The sequence below is a fragment of the Callithrix jacchus genome, chromosome 9, assembly GCF_049354715.1.
Source record: "Callithrix jacchus isolate 240 chromosome 9, calJac240_pri, whole genome shotgun sequence".
In the NCBI taxonomy this organism is placed as follows: domain Eukaryota; kingdom Metazoa; phylum Chordata; class Mammalia; order Primates; family Cebidae; genus Callithrix; species Callithrix jacchus.
Window position 1 is genome coordinate 27310897 of NC_133510.1, and position 16670 is coordinate 27327566.

Below are 16670 nucleotides of genomic sequence, written 5' to 3' on the forward strand. Positions count from 1 at the left end.
CATTCAGAACTCTTTCCCCCTCAGCACTGTTGCATCCAGAGTACTCAGTGCAGGACAGGGCAGGAGCCCCCATCCTCAAATGTGGGTTTGGTGCAAAACTGAGTATGAGATGGTGGTTTCCCTAAGAAGAAACAGGGCTGAGGTGGGGGGATTTTCTGGGTTCAGAGTTTGACCGCAGAGTGCAAGCTTCCTTTGAGACACCAAATGGAAGGGTCCAGCTGGCAGCTGGCTCCTGGTCTGGAGCTTCAGGAAGATATCTCAGCTCAGAGCCACATTCAAGGACCAGCTTAAATGCAGCCTCCTGCAGGGAACCTCCAGAGCTTCCACAGCCTCAGTTATGCCCCTCTGCATACTCCAGATCTTTTGCCAAGTGGTGTTTGGGTCTTCATGTCATCCCCCTCCCACGCCTGGGAGTAAAGGTGAGGTGCAGGGACTTAAGCTTGTGTTCTCTGGTGCCTTCAGGGAGAATGTGTCAAGTACAGAGGAGGTGGCTTGGAAAGAGGGAGACTCACAAGAGAGTCAAGGATATGTGAGCAGGCGAGCCTGGTAGCAGGAAAAGAGATGAGAGTGAGCAGAGGCACGAGATGGGGCAGGGGAGCAGGTGGGAGAATTGGGGAATCAGGGGGCTGGAGAGGTGGGGGGTGGGGATGCAGGTGAGGGACTGCCTGGCTGTCCAGGCTCAGGAATCAGCTACATCCTTCCGCAAGGGCCAGCTCGCCGGTTCGCCCCAAAGCCCTCCCTCTGTGGGTGGGCCCAGAGGGCCCAGAGCAGGGATGACTCAATTGAGCAGGACTGAGGCAGACTCGGGTGGGTTCTGGGCTGGACTCCTGGCCGTGGGGAGCAGCCACCACCCTGCCTACTGCATCCACTTTCCAGCTGTCTGCCTCTCTGAGCAGATGCAATATTGGGTGCCTTGTGAAACACGCTCCTAGTGCACCTGCTGCCTCCTGTGCCTCCAAACTGCCCTGAGCTCTCCAGAAGGGGTTCCTGTGGAGGCTGGGCCTAGATTTTGAGCCCTGCCTCTCATACCTGGGGCCTCTTCCCCAGAGGCCAGCTGCTTGAGTACCCTGGAAGCCAGTCTATCCCCAGGGTACAGCTGGATTTGTTCCACAGCCCTTCATGGTGTATCTATTTGTACTGACTGCTCATTTCATAGAGAGACGTGTGTCTTGCCCCAGCTCATCTGGCATGTCTAAAGCAGCTGTGGGGTCAGAATTTGCAGCTCCCAGCCCCCAGCCCTGCAACATTAGGGGAGGTTGGACCCCACATCTCTGAAGTCCCATGGGGCTGGTGCGAGTGGGCTCCTGAATCCAGGGCTGCTCTGCAGGCTGTGGGGCTCACGTTCCAGCTCCAGGCCACCTGATGTGCTCAGGCTGCTCACCTTTGGGCCTGTTCTGCCTCTCGGGTATTCGGCTGACCCCGAGGGCCTCTCCCGCATCTTGACCACCAGCCATGGGCTCTGATTTAGGTTGCCAGAACCTTAGACCATTTGGCTCAACCCCCCATTTCTCAGCTGGGGAAACTGGGACCCAAGAGGGGAAGCAAATTTCTCATGGACCCCCAGCAAGTCAGAGGCACAACCAGGTCTAGGAGCCTCTTTCCAACAGAGGTCCTCCCTGACTGCTGAGCCTTCTTTGGTGTCTCATTAACTTCCCTGTAAGGAGACCACCCTGCGGAGGCTGGAAATGGTGCCGTCCAGGGAGGTGTGTGCCCATGACTGTGCCTATGTTTGTACTTGTTGAGTGTGTAGGGGGGCAGGGATGAGGGGTGGGAATAAACAGCAGCATGCTAGGGGCTGAAATGCACTCCAGCTTTCCCCCAAAAAAAGGCCCAGGGGAGCCCTGCCCAGCACAGCACATGCTTAGGCTTTCCAATCTGCTGAATGCCTGTGAGGCTGGCTGGCTAAGAAGACAAAGGACAGGCCTTTCCCCAACAGATGGCTAACGTGGTCCAGGATGGGTGGAAGCTTCTGCAGCAGCCTTGGGGGTCACCCATGGGCTGACAATTAAGCAGAGAAGCGACATCTAGGGGTCAGTCATGATCCAATGATTCTGATGAGGCCAGGTGAAACCCTATTTCTAAGAAAAATACAAAAAAGTTAGCTAGGTGTGGTGGCACGTGCCTGTAATCTCAGCTTCTCTGGAGGCTGAGGCAGGATAATCGCTTGAACCCGGGAGGCAGAGGTTGCAGTGAGCTGAGATCATGCCACTGCACTCCAGCCTGGGCAACAAGAGGGAGAGTCCACCTGAACACAAGGAAAGGATGCTGGAGGGTGGAGGAGTCTGCTGCTGATCTGTGTCTGTATCCCTGGCTTTATGGGGTGTATACCTACCCAGTATCCCCAGGACGGGAGCTCCCAAGTGCCATAAAACTTGGAGGCCACTGCAAAACTGTAGAAGTCAGGCTAGCAAAGGTGATAGGATGGAATAGTTTTTTTTAAATAAATGTTTGATGAGTATTTATATAAAAAAGAAAAAGAAGAGCTGTCTAATTATCTACTGAGAAGAATATCTTGGTGCAAAACTGGAACAAGGATGTGCAAGGAAAGTTCATGATGGAACAGTCTGAATGACTGGTCTTTGTCACAGGGAGAGGGCATAGGGCAGTGCTTAGTGATGGCCTCTGGAGCCAGGCAATCCGGATTTGTATTTCTGCTGCCACTACTTACCTTCCTTGTGACCGTAGGGAAAATGACTTGCTTTCACTGCGACTTAACTTCCTCATATATAAAGGGGAAATAACTTTTACAATAAGTCTTCTAGGATGAAATAAAATACTTCAAGGAAAGTAACTTAACAATATCCAAAACATAGAAAACCAAATAGAAGTTAGCTGTTGTTAACTTTTATGAACATGAATTCCAAATTTTATATAAAATACTACCAAGTGGAATACAGAAATGTACACACACACAAATAATTGCATCATGGTGAATTTGGTTTTATTAAAATAATGCAACGGCAGTCAACACATAATGAACTATTAGGAAGCTAGCATCCTTTTTTTGTTTTTTTGGGGTTTATTGTTTGTTTGTTTTTGTTTTCATTTTTTGAGATAATCTGTCTGTCACACAGGCTGGAGTGCAGTGTCAAGATCTTGGCTCCCCCTTCCCGGCTGAAGCAATCCTCCCAAAAAGCCTTCCAAAGTGCTGGGATTACAGGTGTGCGTCACCACACTTGGCCCTATTTTCTTTAGTGTATAGCAATGATCACACTTAATGGCAAAAATTTTAAAAAGAATTTTCATCAAAGTTAGGACGTAGACAAGGGTAGCCTCTATCACTGTCTCTATTGAACATGGCACTGGAGGTCCTAAGCAATGTGTTTGGCTGATATATATGAACTTGCCATTTCCTTTTTTAAGTTACCAGATGCCCAACATCAGAAATATATGTGAGTCAACCTGTAATAGAAATAAATTGGCTGGGCAAGATGGATCATTCCTGCAATCCTAGCACTTTGGGATGCTGAAGCAGGTAGATCACCTGAGGTTAGAAGTTGGAGATCAGCCTGGCCAAAATGGTGAAACATCTGTACTAAAAACACAAAAATCAGCTGGGTGTGATGGCACATGCCTATAATACCAGCCACCTGGGAGGCTGAGGCAGAAGAATCACTTGAACCCAGAAGTTGAGGTTGCAGTGTGTGGAGATCATGCCACTGGACTCCAGCCTGGGTGACAGAGTGAAACTCTGAAAAAAAAAAAAGAGAGGGAAAGAGAGAGGAAGCAGGGCAGGAGGGAGGAAGGGAAGGAGGGAAGGAAATCAACCTCGTGTCATGGCTCACACCTGTGCTCCCAGGACTTCGGGAGGCTTAGGTGGGTAGATCACCTGTCAAGAGTTGGAGACAAGCCTGGCCAAAATGGTGAAACCCTGTCTCTACTAGCAAACATACAAAAATTAGCCAGGTGTGGTAGTGGGCTTCTGTAATCCCACCTACTCAGGAGGCTGAGGGAGGTGAATCTCTTGAACCCACGAGGTAGAGGTGGCAGTGAGCCAAGATTATGCCACTGCACTCCAGCCTGAGTGACTGAGGGACACTCTGTCTCAAAAAAAAAAAAAAAAAGAAAGAAACATGAAGAAAATAAAATTTTTAAATTGGAAAGAAGAAAACTACCTGTATTTGCAGACCATATGATTGTCTATGAGAAAATCCAGAAGAATATACAGATAAATTATTTGGACTAATAACAGAGTTTGCAAAGTTTTTGAATTCAAGATCAACTTAAAAAACTATTAGCATTTGTGTACATTCGAAATAACAAAGTAGAAAATGTGGTAGAAAAAGAGATTCCATTTACAATAGCAACAAAACCCTGAGAATAAATCTAGCAAAGTGTCCACAGACCTTTCACGAAGAGTATTGCTATAGCCCAAATGTGTCTCCCAAAATTCCTGTTAAAACTTAATTGTCAGGATGATAGGATTAAGAAGTGGGGCTTTTAAGGACTGAGTCATTAGGGTGAGCCCTCATGAACGAGATTAGCACCTTATAAAGGGCTTGAGGAGGTGGTAAATCTGTTCCTTCTGCCTCATGAGAACATAGCATTTGTCTGCTCCAGAGGAACCAGCATTCAAGGTACCATCTTGGAAGCAGAGACCAGGCCCTCACTAGACACCATACCTGCTGGAGCCTTGATCTGCTTCCCAACCTCCAGAACTGAGAGAATAACTTCTGTTGTCTGTAAATTACCCAGTTTCAGGTGTTTTACACTACAAAAAGACTAAACAAATATAAAAATTACCCATGGACTTGAAGAATGGAAATATATGCCATATATATTATGAATGGTAGGACTTGATGCTATAAACATATTACTTTTCACTGAATTAATCTATAAATTCAAGCAATTCCCAGACAAATCCCAATATAATTGTTTTTGGAACTTGACAGGCTGATCTGAAAATTCATGTAGTCATTGAGGGGCCAAGAATAGTGTAGCTGGCCGGCCAAGAATAGTGTAGCATGGCTCACACCAGCACTTTGGGAGGCTGAGTGGCCAATCACCTGAGGTCAGCAGTTCCAGACCAGGCTGTCCAACATGGTGAAATCCCATCTCTACAAAAAATACAAAAATTAGCTGGGCATGTTGGCTTGTGTCTGTAGTTCCTGCTACCTGTAAGGCTGAGGCAGGAGAATTGCTCAAACCCGGGAGGTGGAGGGGGTAGTAAGCTTGGCATGATGTAATCTCCTCACACCTGTAATCCAAGCACTTTGGGAGCCCAAGGTGGGTGGGTCACGAGGTGAGGCGATCAAGACCATCCTGGCCAACATGGTGAAACCTCGTCTCTACTAAAATACAAAAAAATTGGCCGGGCGTGGTGGCACACACCTGTAGTCTGAGCTACTCGGGAGGCTGAGGCAGGCGATTCACTTGAACCCGGGTGGCAGAGAATGCCATGAGCCGAGATCCTGCCAACGCACTACAGCCCGGGTGAAGGAGCAAGACTTTGTCTCAAAAAAAAAAAAAAAAAAAAAAAAAAAAAAAGGATAGTGTAGCAGACACTGTTGGTACTGTTCCCATGGCCCTCGGCATTGCCAGCCACACACATGAGGCCAGGGACTGATGCCTTTGAGAGCACCCTCAGTGTATTCATCATGCCTTTTCATTTCCTGTATTTCCTGATGTTTTGACCACTGGGGTCTTGCTTATCCTGAAGAGACTGCTCCACCCAGGGCGAGCCAGTTCATAGAGACAGTAAAGGACTCACCTGCAAATGCACCTTCCATCTGCAAACCAGCTAATCTCAACCACCTCCTTCATTGGGCTCTTACACTGGGCCACTATCCATCTGCCCTCATCACCCCAGGGCCATGAACCAGGCAACTAGGGACAGCCCAATGCCCCAGAGTTGAGTGAAATTATTCAAACTATTCACAGCTAATCCTGTGACTGCTTACCCTGTCTGGCCTTGCCTTTCCGTTGGATGTCACAAATAAAGCTCTTGCCCACGTTTTCCCCTAGCTCCTTTGACTTCTTGACTGACCCTGGTGCCTCTCCATGTATCCCTGCATAGCTTGGATTGCCACTTGTTTCTATGGACCTCTGAGTATGAAAAACTCTTTCCTTCAGGCCAGTCATTTCCATATCTGCGTATCTTAGTATATCTGATTAAAGTAAATCTTGTGTCCATTTTAAAACAGCCATGAGGAATGGGAGTTGGTGGATAAATGCCACAGCTTCGCTGTCCCTCAGCTGCAGTATCTTTGAAGGGCCTAGTGAGTTTGAGCCCCAGTTACCCTTTGTGGCAACCTGCTCATAAATGCATCATCTATTGGCTTTCTTCCCTTCCTATGTCACTTCCCACCCTCTTGCTTCTTGGATGCACCTTCTAAAAAAAATGCTTGTACCTGAATTCTTGACTCAGGCTTTGCTTCTATCAGAACTTGAAGATATTTTCAAAGAATAAGAACTGCATAGGGGTTGTTGGGCAATGGAAGGTTGAAGATTTGTGTGCATACTATGATGGCAAAGAAATTAGGACAGTGAAGTGTTCAGGGGATGCACAAATCAGCCAATGGAAGTGAAGAGGAACCCAGCAAAAGACCCATGACACATGGAAACTTGATGTGAGACAGAAGTTGCCTTGTAGATTATTGGGGGAAGGATAGAATATTCTATAAATGGTGTTTGTACAGTTGATTATCCATATGCAAAGTAAATACAACTAGATCATTCACATCATATAAAAATAAAAGCCAGTTGATTAAAGATCTAGTTGTGAAAGGCAAAACTTTGAAAGTGGGCTGGATGCAGAGGCTCACACTTGGAATCCCAGCACTTCGGGAGGCCGAGGCAGGCAGATCATGAGATTAGGAGTTGAGAACATCCTGGCCAACATGGTGAAACCCCACCTCTACTAAAAATACAAAAATTAGCCAGGCGTGGTGGCATGTGCCTGTAGTCCCAGCTACTTGGGAGGGTAAGGTGGGAATCTCTTGAACCAGGGTGCAGAGGTTGCAGTGAGCCAAGATCGTGCCACTGCACTGCGGCCTGGGCGACAGAGTGAGACTCTCTCTCAAAACAAACAACAAACAAACAACCTTTGAAATCATTTAGAGGAAACATAGGCACATATCATTATGATTGGGGCAGTGTCTTAGTTTGGGCTGCTCTAACGTCATGCCATGGACTGGGTGGCTTAAACAACAAATACTGATGTCTCCCAGTTCTGGAGGCTAGATGGCCAAGTTCAGGGTGTCAGCATGGTTGCTTCTTGGGGAGGGCCCACCTCCTGGTTCACAGAGGACCATCTTCTTGTATTGTCACATGGCAGAGAGCAAGAAAGACACGAAGCAACTCTCTTGTATTCCCCCGCTTTTTTTTCCCCCAAGGTTGAGTCTCACTCTGCTGCCCAGAGTGAGAAATTCCTGAAGATTTTTTTTGTCATGTTCAAATTTATTAACAAAATTCATTTTCACTTTTATCAGCATCTTAGTTTTGCTCCAGTGAACTCCTTTTCCCCTTTAAGATTCAACTGATGAAGAAGAGTGAACACCCCACCCAGAATTCTACTGTAGGTATTTGAGAATTACAGCTAAAGACATATTGCAAATTATTATATGTGGTAAAAAGCAAAAGTACAATGAAACATTCTTCATATCCAAAACAGCAAAGATATATTGAAACAATTATTTTTTTTAAAAGTAAACCCAAGCTATCATACAAGTCCTTACACAATAAATTATGCCTTTTCTAAACACCAAACAAGTCACTGCCAAGGTTGGAGTGCAGTGGTGTGAACCGGACTCACTACAACCTCTGCCTCCCAGGTTCCAGCAGTTCTCCTTCCTCAGCCTCCTGAGTAGCTGGGATTACAGGCACCTGCCACCACACCCAGCTAATTTTTGTATTTTAGTAGAGATGGGGTTTCACCATATTGGCCAGGTTGGTCTGGAATTTCTGATCTCATGATCTGCCTGCCTTGGCCTCCCAAAGTGCTGGGATTATAGGTGTGAGCCACCTCGCCCAGCCTGATTCTTTATTTTTATTTTAAAATTTTACTTTAAGTTCCTGGATAGAAGCAGATAACGTGTAGCTTTGTTACATGGGGTATATGTGTGCCATGGTGTTTGCTGCACTATAACCCGTCATCTGGGTTTTAAGTCCTGCATGCATTAGCTGTTTGTCCTAATGATTCTTTAAAAATTTTCTGAATACTGGCAGCTGGCTCAAGCCCACCAGATTTAGGTCTTGAGTGAGTCTGGGGGCAAGCCTGTACTGTTATTTTTAAATTTATTTATTTCGTTTTTTAAAGAGATACAGTCTTGTTCTGTCACCAAGGCTGGAGTGCAAGTGGTATGATCATAGCTCACTGCAGACTTGAACTGCTGGGTTCAAGTGAGCCTCCCACTTCAGCTTCCAAAGCATCGGGATTACAGGTGGGTGCCACTGTTCCCGGCCCTAGGCCTGTACCTTTCATTCTGTGGACTGGACATCAGCCACTCACTCCCGGGTGCTGGGATGGGGTTTAATGTCCAGTGACTGGCCCAGAGCCTGCCCACTGGTAGACCTCAAGGGAGGCTGTTGAAGGAACGGCATGCTACTTACCCACCCGCACACATTCACACAGATAGGGGTGGGGGTTGGAGGAGGTGGGGGAGTTGTGTGGATCAGCTTAAGGCACAGCTGTCTGGTTTCCTATGGGATGTGACCATATAACAGTCAGGTAAGAAGATGACTGCATTTATCTTCTTGGAATCATTGCTTCGTAATTGTTGCTTCCCACCATTGGCACTGGAGAAAGGCTGGGCCACAGGAGGCTGGATTAACCTGGTGCTGGCCAGGTAAGCAGAATGTCTATCCAGCTGGAAAGTAAGCAGTGAAGGTATGCTCACCTGAGCAGGGAGGGGGTCACGAACCTCACTGGCCTGCCCCAGTTCTACCTTTGCCCCTTTGTTTGGCCCTGTGGCTACAAAGCCACGGGGTTTTTTTTTGTGAGTGTTTGGTGGGGGCAAGGTGTGGAGAGGCCAAGTTCACACTGTATCTAACCCTAGTGCAGCTCAGGATTTGGCTTCCCCCAGCCCCTTCTTCTCAGGGTCTTAGCTCGCACCCTCAAGGAAGCAGGAAGATGGGCTCTCCTCACCCTCTAGGTCCCCTGTCCTTCACCCCCAACTTCAGACGCAGCTTCACCTAATCCAGCCACAAGGAGAAAAGAAGGCAAATCACTCAGGGAGGGAGGCACCTGAGCCCCCACTCTGCCCAGACAAGGCACCCTGTGCGTCTCCCATGGCTTACCACATCTGCCTGGGACTCGAGGAAAGGGCCAGAAGGCCGAAGATGATACCGGAGTCTCCAGCACCACCTTCCAGGGCCTTTAGGGAATTTCTTGCGCTGTGGGGGCAGAAGACTGGCTCCCCTGGGTGTGTGTGTGTGTGTGTGTGTGTGTGTGCGCGCGCGCGCGCGCTCCCCAGCGCCCCGCGGAGGTCAGGGTCCTCTCCATTCAGGACGGCAAGGAGAGAATGGCTTGGAGTGAGGCCCCAGGGTTGGGGGCTAAAGCAGCACAGGTATGGGAAGTGGGGTACCGGGGTGCTTAGAGGGGACCGGTAGGGAATACCTGGAGCCTTGCACGGGCCTAGTGTAGCTGCGGTGGGGAGGCAGCAGGGCTCTCCTGCCGGATGGGGTTTTCTGAGGCCGCGAGTCCCAAGGGTTCCTTGGTCTAGGGTAGCCTCTTACAACTGCGGTGGTGGTGGGGGTCAAGTGAGCAGGGCGTAGTGCGGCGGCCGTGGCACGGTGGGAGCCTCGTGTTCACCAGCTCTACCCGCGGGACTAGACCCCTGCAGCTACCCAGCCAGCAGGTCCAGGACGTGCCTCGTGAATCTGGGTGCTCCCCATGGCCCAGGGCGTTTGAGGGCGCCACGCCTTCCAGCGTCTGAGCTCCAGCCCCCGTCAGGGAGACCAACCCGCCGCACCCGGGTGCGCCTGCCCGCCCTGCACACTGTCCCAGCGCCGGGGTCCAGGGGCCAGGGTCTCTTGCACGCCCGACTCCGAGACATCTTTGTATTCCATCTCTTGCCGCCTAGCCATGTCGCCAAGGCGACCCAAGAGAGGGTGAGAAGAAACGAGCGGTTGAAGGCGCGTGTCTCGCAGGCTTAGGTGAGTGCGCGTGCGCCCGGTAGAGGCGGCCCTGCACACTTGCCGTAGGCCGCTTCCGGGACGCACCTGCGGAGACTCTGCTGCAGAAGGTTTGTGAGGCTCCGCGCGGCGGCGCTGAGGAGCTCGGCTTCGCTGACGAAGCGGGCGGCGACTCCGCGGAACCGCAGCTCGCTGCAGCAGCCCCGCACCCTGGCCAGGGCTGCCTGACTCGCAGGCGGTGGCACCCTGGGGCCTCCCGCGGCGCTGCAGGCACACGGACGTGTGGGGGGCGGCCGGAGGTTGCGGCCCCGGTGCTCCAGAGCGCTGCCTTGTGTACTCGGCGGAGCTGCGAGGCGGTTGTTGCTGGGGTCTAGGGGAGCAGCGCAGCAGTCCCACTCCTCTCCTATGGGCCACTTCCTGCTCCCACGACCGGTGGAGGGGGCGTGCATCTTGTACGAGGCGGCGGCTCCTGCATCCCTGGGTTGGGTGAGGGAGCCTGGCAGCGAATGGCCACCTGGTGCCCTCTAGAGGCTCTGTCTGGGGGTTGGGGGGGCACTCGGGTCCTGCCGCCCGGATGGGTGGGGCGCTGGTGGCTGGTGCATTCTTCCATCCTCCCTTGGCACTGGCATGGAGTCCCAGTGCTGGGTGGCAACTGGGTTGGGGTCGCCTCTGGGTTCGCTGTCCCCGGAGAACCTGAGCCTGGATCTTTGCCCCCTTCCCTTTTCCTTTATAATAAGGCCCAGAGAGAAAAACTTCTTAATTAAAAGACCCCACACTCCGTTGCCCCTGGGCTGCAGGCACCGGTTTGAGGGCACGGCGCTGTGTGGGGGAGACCTGCCCCTAGGCCGGTCCCCTTCCACAAGGCACGTACTGCCTGGCAAGGCTGCTGGTGGTAGATCTGGCTGCAGATGGTGAAGGAGATCATTGAGGACAGTTCACCTCCCCTTGGCTGTGCTGAGCTCATCTGGAGTGTTTCTGGTTCTAATCAGAAGTGGAACAGTTTCAGTGCTTCTTAGAGGTTCATAATAGTGATGAGCTTGGGTGGAGATGGTGACACAGCTTGTTCTCTCCTCCTAGACTCTTAGTGCATCCAAGATCCTGAGCTGCCAGGGGCCTGGCCACTCCTGCCCCGAGCCCTACCTTGGCTGAGCTGGTCACCGCTGTGTGTCCCGGGCTGCCGGCCTGCCTGTCATCTGCAGTGCACAGGTATGCATACGTACATGCACCCCACACGTACCATGCCTACCTCACACACACGACACCCAAACCCCATGCACACCACACACGTCATACCCATCTCTCACTACATGCTATGCTCACTTCACATACACCACACACATACCTGATACACACCACACACACACCACACACCTAACTCATGCACACCACACACACCCCACATACATACATACAGTCACACACATACCCCATATACACCATACACAATACACATTCCTATGTTACAGACCACATATACACTATGCCTACCTCATACACACCACACACTTAACCCATATATAGCACACACACCACACACATACCATGCCCACCTCACACACAACACACACATAGCCCATACATACCACACACTACATATACACCATGCCCACCTCACATACCCACACACTTAGCCCATGTACACCACACATACACCACACGTATACCATGCCCACCTCACACACCCCCCACACAACATACATATACACACTTCACACAACATATATACCATGCCAACCTCACATACCCCAGACACTTAACCCGTACACACCACACACATAGCACACACATATCCCTACCTCACTCACACACTGTACACTTATTCCCACCTCGTACACATACCCCATACACAACATGTCATACCCACCTCATACACCACACACCACATATACACCATGTCCACCCCACACACCCTACACTCTTAACCCATATACACCACACATACCATGCCCACCTCACACACACCATACATATATCATACCCATCTAACATACCCCATACACACTACACAACACATATACTTACCTCTCACACCTCATATACCATACCCACCTCACACACCCCACACCCTTAACCCATATATACCACACACACAGCACACACATATCATACCCACCTCACACACACCCCAGATACAACACACACACCATACCCACCTCACATATACACCATACACTTGTCGTACTCGCACACACAACACAGCACATATACACCGTGCCCACCTCACACACCCCACACATTCAACCCATATACACCACAGACATTCCACCCACATACCATGTCCACCTCACACACACCATACACATATCATACCCACTTCACACACATACCCCATACATACCACATGTGTATAACAGTCATGTCACAGACACCGCATATATACCATGCCCACCTCACAAATACCAGGCACTTAACCCATACGCACCACACACACACCACACACATACCCACCTCACACACAAGACACACATACGCCATACACACCATGCACAACACACATATCATACCCACCTCATACACCATATCCTAGATATATACCATGCCCACCTCACACACATCATACATATATCATCCCTACCTAACATGCATACCCCATACACACCACATAACACACACATACCCACCCCACACACCACATGTATACCATGCCCATCTCACACAGACCTCAAACTTAATGCATATACACCACACACACCACACATACTACCATGCCCACCTTACACACATACACATGTCATACCCACCTCATACACCAGACCCTTAACCCATATATACCACACACCACGTATATACCATGCCCACCTCACACACCCCACACACTAAACTTTATACACCTCACACATATCATACCCACCTCACACACACCCCCACACACTCCAGGTACACCACACACATATCATACCCACCTTACACACCACACACCACATATATACCATGCCCACCTCAGACACACCACACTCTTAACCCATGTACATCATGCACACCACGCACATATCATACTCGACTCACACACACACCATACACATATCATATCTTCCTCACACACATAATCCATACACACCACACACAACATGCATATCATATCCACCTCATACACCACAAAGCACATATACACCATGCCCACCTCACACACAGCACATACTTAACCCATGTACATCACACACCCCACACACATACTTCATATACACCATGCCCTCTCCGCACATACTACACACCACACATATACCCCATACACACCACACACACCATACACACCACACACACCACATAATACCATACGTACACACCATACAGATTTTGTATACACCTACACACCCTATACATGCCACACATCGTACACACTTCAGAACTTCCACACACACAGCACACCACACTCCACATACATGTTACATCATCCATACAACACATCACCTTCCACACAGACAACTTATTCACACTACACAGATACCACATACACCACATGTCATACATACATACACCATACACACCTAATATACATCACACACACTACACCATACACACTACACCATACACACGAAACGTACACACTCAACCCTTCCACACTACATCACACTCCACACATAACAGACATGCATCACATATGCCACAACCACACAGCATACACAGTGTATTGCACACACTCACCCTCAAGGATGCCCTGCCACTACACACACATACTGCACATTCCTTACCCACCACACTACACACTGTATCTCACGCACACACCACACAGCCCCCCACCACACAAGCTACCCCATTGAATGAAATGGAATTATTTAGTTTTCTCAAAATTTATACTGCTGATCTGGATCTGGGCAACCCCAGTTATCCTGGCTGGCACATCCCCTGGTCCCGCCCACCCTTGAGTCAGCGCTGCCTCTGTTGTTTCCGGTGTCTCTGGCTGTGCCCTGGGGCGTGCTCAAGTCCCGAATCTCTGCCCCAGTGGCAGCCTCCCTGGAGGAGACTGGCCTCTTTGCCACCTCTCCTGACACCCAGAGTGGCGGCGGGTATGCGAAGTCCTGCTTCCTCTCCTTGGGGGGTCTGCCTTTCCCCACAGGTTGTTCTGTCTCAGTGCTGATGTCTTCCCAGCCAGAAGAGGAGACCCTCAGAGGCGCACAGGTGGGTTTGATTATAATGCTGGTGAATAATAAAATGCAGTTTGGTAAAAGACTCAGCCCGTACAAGCATCTTTAATAAAGTAAAATGTGCAAGCCCCCTCTGCTCCCACCTCTCTCCCCTCCCCTCCCCAGAGGACATGGCTGACAAGCCTTTGGGGGCTCCCCCTTTCTGTGTGTGTTTGCATCCGTGTATGGGCTGGGGAGTGTGTGCATATTCTTTAGCCATCTTGACAGAGCTGGAACTGGGATCTACACACGTGCGTTGACTGTAGCTCACTTGCCATTTTCTCTCCAAAACAGGCCTATAAGATCCCTCACTGTAGTGCGCATTGCCTTGCCTCTTTAAAAACGCTATCAACTCTTGCAGTACGTGAACTCTGCCGTCATTTATTTAACCATTCTTTTATTTACTGATACTTAGGTCGTTTTCAGGTTTTCAAAAGATTGCTGTAGTGAAAATCTTCAGCTGTCATTTGCCATTGCTGTGGGAGAACGTGGTGGGAGGTGCTGTGGAGGTGGAGTGGCTTCATGTATGGCCAGGCTTTGTTAGGTTCTGACTCTGTCCTTCCCAGTGTTCCTCCCACACTGGCTGCCTCCTCCAGGAGATGATGGCTGTGTGAGTGCCTGCCATGGCCCACCGAAAGTGTGAGAGCGCAAGGAGCGGCATGTGGGACCATGGAGTGAGGCTGGCCCCTGTTCCCCACGGCCAGGAGCGAAGATGAGGAGCTGCCCTTGGAGGACTATGTGCCCGAGGGCCTGGAACCGGCTGTCCTATGGCCAGAGAGCCCCATGCCCGAGGAGTAGGAGTGCCACAACCACAGCCCCGATCGGGACTCCAACTGTGTGAACAACACCTCCGAGGAGGAGGACTACGACAAGGACCTCCCTGAGGAGGAGGAAGGCATCACCTACTACATCTGCTACTGCCCTGAGGACGACAGCTACCTGGAGGGCAGGGACTGCAATGGGGAGGAGTATCTGGCACATGGCACGCACCCCGTGGACACTGACACGTGCCAGGAGCATTCACACTACATGCCTCCTTACTGGACCGACCAGTGAAGAGCTCAGCCACCATTAGAAGTGCAGGGCACCCAGCCCCTCCCACTGCCTCACTTCAGCATCTGCAGGGGCTGTACCAGGAGGTCCCTTGCTCTCGGGCCCATCTGCTACCTCTTCTGTCACAGGAGAGTCTTACTCTGGGACAGGAGAGGAGTGGCTGGACTTGGCAGGCCTGCACCCCCATAGCCACTGTGCTGAGGGCAGCCAGGACTACCCGGACGGCCACCTGCCCATCCTGGAGGATGAGCCCTTTGTCCTGGAGGCTCATGACCAGGATTAAGATGGCCACTACTGTCCCAGCAAAGAGGGCTACCAGAGCTATGACCCCACAGAGGCCAATGGGAACACCGGCGCCTCCCCCTACCACCTGAGGCATGGGGACAGGGACCTGGAGGACCAGGAAGAGGACATTGACTGTATTGTGGCCGAGATCAAGAGGAACCTGAGTATGTCCAACCTCACCAGCACCAGTGAGGCCAGCCCCGAGCATGGGCCTGAGCTGGGTCCTGGGGACTCTGCAGAGTCCTGCGTGTCCAGCAAGGTCAGCTGCAGCCCCAGCAGGCACGAAGCAAAACCCAAGTCACTGAACCTCCCTCCTGAGGCCAAGCACTGTGAAAACCCCCATAGAGGCTTCAAGCCTAAAAATAGGACCCCTGAGGAGAGGCCAAAGTGGCCCCACGAGCAGGTAGGACTCTCTTGTCCCAGAGAATGGAGCAGAGGGGCCTGAGAGCAAGAAACCTGGCTCTGCATCTCTTCTTGTAGAGGTGCTAATCCATCATGAGAGCTGCACCCTCCTGACCTAATTACCTCCCAAGGGCCTTACCTCCTAATAACATTACATTGGAGGCTAGGATTTCAATAAGTTTTGAAGGAACACATTCAGTCCATAGTACATAGAAAGTTATTTCTTAAATAAAGTACTGAAAGTGGCTGGATATGGTGATTCACGCCTGTAATCCCAGCACTTTGGCAGGCTAAAGCAGGAGGATTGCTTGAGCCCCGGACTTCCAGACCAGCCAGGGTAACATAACAAGACACACTCTCTCTCTCTCTCTCTCTTAATCTCTCTCTCATATATATATATATATATATATACATACATACACACACACACACACACACACATATAGACTCTCTATACACACACATATATATACACATATATAGACATACACACACACACACACATATATATATACATACGCACACACAAAATTAGCTGGTTGGTCGGCTGCGTGCCTGTAGTCCTGGCTACTCAGGAGGCTAAGGAGATCACTGGGGGCCAGGAATTTGAGGCTGCGGTGAGTTGTGATTGAGCCACTGCACCCCTGCCTGGGCAACAAGGTGAGACTCTGTCTCAAAAGAAAAAAATATTAAAAGCATAAGCTCAAAAGAAAAATGGTGATAGATTTGATTTCG

The 16670-nt window shown here is 50.3% G+C and overlaps 2 pseudogenes across 1 annotated transcript in view; one reads left to right on the top strand and one right to left on the bottom strand.

Annotated features, from left to right (window-relative positions):
* Positions 1-287: 287 nt before the first annotated feature.
* On the bottom strand, positions 288-10026 carry LOC108590296 (uncharacterized; annotated as a pseudogene).
* Positions 10027-10179: 153 nt separating this feature from the next.
* The window catches only part of LOC100408048 (rap guanine nucleotide exchange factor 3-like), a 28296-nt pseudogene continuing 21805 nt past the window's right edge, over positions 10180-16670 (top strand). The window contains exons 1-4 of the transcript XR_013522677.1: positions 10180-10560; positions 11152-11280; positions 14129-14190; positions 14762-15936. The product of XR_013522677.1 is annotated as a rap guanine nucleotide exchange factor 3-like (transcript). The remainder of the gene's footprint in view (positions 10561-11151; positions 11281-14128; positions 14191-14761; positions 15937-16670) is intronic.